Consider the following 3,862-nt stretch of genomic DNA (forward strand, 5'->3'; position numbering starts at 1 on the left):
CTTAAGTTTTGTCAGAGCCAAAGTTTTAAATTTTGATGGTCTATTATATCAGCTTTTTTACTTTTATGGATTGTGCTTCAGGGGTAAAGTCCAAGAACTTATTACGTGGCCCTATTTCCCAAAGATTTTCTTCCATGATTTTTTTTCTAAAAATTTTATAGTTTTACACCTTAGGTTTAAGCCAAGATTCACATTTGAGTTAATTTTTGTATAAGCTGTGGGCTTTAGGTTGAGGTTTTTTTTTTGCCTGTGGATGTCCAACTGCTCCAGCACAAAGGATAGCCTTTTCAACAAATGTATTTTCACATTTGTTTCAACATTTGTTGAAAAAGCTATCTTTCCTCCACTGAATTGCTTTTGCATCATTGTCAAAATCAGATGGACGTATTTGTATGAGTCTATTTCCAGTTCCTCTATTCTGTTCAGTTGATCTCTGTTATTATCTCTTTGTCAACACCATACAATCTTGATTATTGTAGCTTTATACCAAGTCTTAAAATTGGGTAATGTGAGTCCTCCAACTTTATTCTTCTTCAGAATTGATTTAGGTTAATTAGTCTTACATCTTGATATTTTCATCTTTCTCCATTTTGTCTCCTGCCTTATTCTAGGGAAGAAAGTTCTTGCATAAGTTCTTCCTTTCCTTGTTACAACTCTTGCAAATGTTGTTGGTTTTGCTCCAGTCTGTCCTCCAACAACTGGAGGAGAGGCCCGCTGAGTGCTGACATCTGACTGCACAGATTCTTAGTAAACACTGAGACTTTATGGATCTTGGTTGTTGAGTACAGATGTGTAAGGCTGTGGATCGTCCTGATGCATCCTGTTCCTCCCTGGCACAAGATCTTGGGCAGTGCTACTGCTGATTCAAGGCACTTTCCCAGTGGTGACGTGAGGTATAATATGGATTGGGATTTCAATTCTTTCGTATCTTTCCTCATCCTTCTGGCTCCAAATGGAAATGTGCCATCTTGAGCTCCAGTAGGAGACTGTGAAGGGACTCTGAGCTCTTTTGGGCCTATATGGATTTGAAACAAGTGTAGAGAACCCGGCCAGTCTTTATGTTTGTATCTTCCATGAAACAGGAAAAAATAAGTCCTACAAAGCCTCGATCCATTAACTGGTACATGGGTTGGGTGCAAACATTAACATGTGAAGGCCAAACAGTTACAAGAGGATGAGAATGATACCAAAGCTTTCATGCTGTGACCTGTTAGTTCAGCCAACCTCACCACCTCTGTTGAAGCTGAAGACAGCTACTCTGGAGAAATTTCCACTCAGTCCTTCCTCTTATCAGAGCGTCCAAGATGATGACAGAATGAATGTGAACAGTTTTCACAGTGTCAACCTTTTCACGACTGTGCTCATTTCCGCTCATATATATTGCAAAATATATGCAAATTTTGAGTCACTCCTTGGGTCATCATTCAACTCCCTTATGCACAGCACTATCACCTCCTCCTTTTCTGTGCTCAGGGCATAGTTGAGACAAACCAGGAAAGTGTCAGACTTGAGGTGAACTGCCTGCACCACCTGCACTGCCATCTTGGTCTGAAACTACTCACATCTGCCTCACGCTCAGCTCCGACTGGCCCACCCGTTGCTCTGGTGCCCAGGGGCTCGGTGTTCCACCCAGGCCTGGGCTCAGGTGCCAGGTTCCTGAGGGGCGGAGCTGCAGACTGTGGGGTGGGGCCTTTAAGACTATATTTTTACCTGTAAGTATGACTGTGTTAGTTTATGAGTTACCAGGATGCGATGTATCAGTAATAGAACAGCTTTTAAAAAGGGGAATTTAGTAAGTTGCAAGTTTATAGTTCCAAGGCTGTGAAAATGTCCAAAGGCACCCAGGGAAAGAAGCTTGGATCAAGAAGACCGATGATGTTTGGGATTTCTCTCTCAGCTGGAAAGGCACATGGAAACATCTGCTGGTTTTCTCTCCAGGCTTCTTCAATGGCTTCTCCAGGGGCTCTGTCCCTTCTGGTGGCTCTGTTGGTTGTGGTGGTTCTCAAGCTTTTTCCAGAATGGTTCCCTCTTAACGGGCTCCAGGAAGCAACCCCACCTTGAATGGGTGGAGACACAGCTCCATGGAGACCATCTAATAAGAAGTTACGACCCACAACTGGGTGGGTCAGATCTCCATGGAAACAACAAAAAAATTCCACTCAGCAATATTAAATGAGGGGTTAAGGACATGACTTTTCTGGGGTATATAATAGCTTCAAACTGGCACAATGGCTTTAGTTGCACCTCATAAGTTTTGGTGCATTATATTTTTATGTTCGATTCTAAAGATTTTGTTATTTAAGCAGTGATTTACTATACCCAAGTGATTATTTAAGAATGCCTTAAGATTTTTAATGAAAGTATTTCTTGTACTATCTTAGACAGTCTTTGTTATTTTTCATTTAATTACAATTTGTTAGAACGTGTGGTCTATGGGATACTGATATTTTTAAATTTTCTGAGATGTTCCCTGGGCTAGTCCAAGTTTGGTTTTTATGAATGTGCCATATATGTCCTTCCTTTGTTGTTGCAGCATTCTGTATCCATGTCTGCATGATCAAATTGTTTACTTTATTGTGTAATCTTTAATTCCTTATTTTTTTTCTACTCGATTTACTCATTTTGCATAGAAATGTGTAAACATCTCCCAGTATAACTGTAAATTTTTCAATTTCTACATGTAATTTTGTCAATTAAAAAATATTTAGGGGCAGATGAATGGATAAACAAAATGTGGTGTATACATTACTATGGAATATTATTCAGTGGTAAGATGGAATGAAGTCTTGAAGCATGCACAGAAATGGGTGAGCCTTGAGCACATTATATTAAATGAAATAAGTGAGACACAAAAGGACAAACATTGTATGCTTTCACTGATACGAACTGATCATTATATATAAACCTGTAGACATGAAGTATAGAATATAGTTTACCAGGATAAAGAATGGGGAGTGGTTGCTTAATATATGCAGAATGCTTAACTAGGTTGGATTTAAACATTTGAAAATGGACAGAAGTGACAATAGCACATTATTCTGGGAATGATTAACAGTGCTGAAAAGCACATGAATGTGCTGGAAAGGGTTGTTTCAGAGTCATATATGAAGGAATGTTGGAGGTTAAAACATGGAAATGTATAACACAGTGAATCTTGTGGTGAACAATACCCACGATTAGCTGTACGAATATTAAAAAGTTCTTTCATGAACTTTCATGAATCAGAAAAAATGTATGACACTATTAGGAGTTAATAATAGAGGGGTTTATGGGAAAAATGTACCCATTGCGAACTATGAAATATAGTTAACAGCAATATCTTAATATTCTTTTGTCAACATTAAAAAATGTAGTACATTACTATCGGTCAATAATAGGGGGTATAGGGGGCATGGGGGAATTTGAGTTTTCTTGTTTCTTTTTATTCCTTTTCTGGAGTAATTAAAAGGTTCTAAAATTGATCATGGGGTTGTATGCACAACTATGTGATGATACTGTGAGCCAGTGATTTTATACGGTGGATGGTTTGAATGGTGTGTGAATATATCTCAGTAAAACTGCATTAGGGTGTGTGAGGGTAGTTCAGTGGTAGAATTCTCACCTGCCAATCGGGAGACTCGGGTTCGATTCCAAGCCCATGCGCTTCCCAAACAAACAAGCAAACAAATAAAAAACCAAACAAAAATTCAACAAATGGTGCTGCAATAGGGGGATACTCACATGGAAAAAGGATGAAATATGACCCCACCATACAGCATACAAAGAAAAAAACTGCATAAAAATATTTTTGAGTTAACCTTGTTATTTTCATAAAATAACAGAATTGCTACGATTTCCTAGTGAATCATTTTGTTGGTTATTG

General features: G+C 38.6%; 1 pseudogene; it reads right to left on the reverse strand.

Moving 5' to 3' along the window:
- Positions 1–602: 602 nt before the first annotated feature.
- On the reverse strand, positions 603–1,542 carry LOC143643146 (lys-63-specific deubiquitinase BRCC36 pseudogene; annotated as a pseudogene).
- Positions 1,543–3,862: the final 2,320 nt, after the last annotated feature.

The sequence above is a fragment of the Tamandua tetradactyla genome, chromosome 8 (genome assembly GCF_023851605.1).
Source record: "Tamandua tetradactyla isolate mTamTet1 chromosome 8, mTamTet1.pri, whole genome shotgun sequence".
In the NCBI taxonomy this organism is placed as follows: domain Eukaryota; kingdom Metazoa; phylum Chordata; class Mammalia; order Pilosa; family Myrmecophagidae; genus Tamandua; species Tamandua tetradactyla.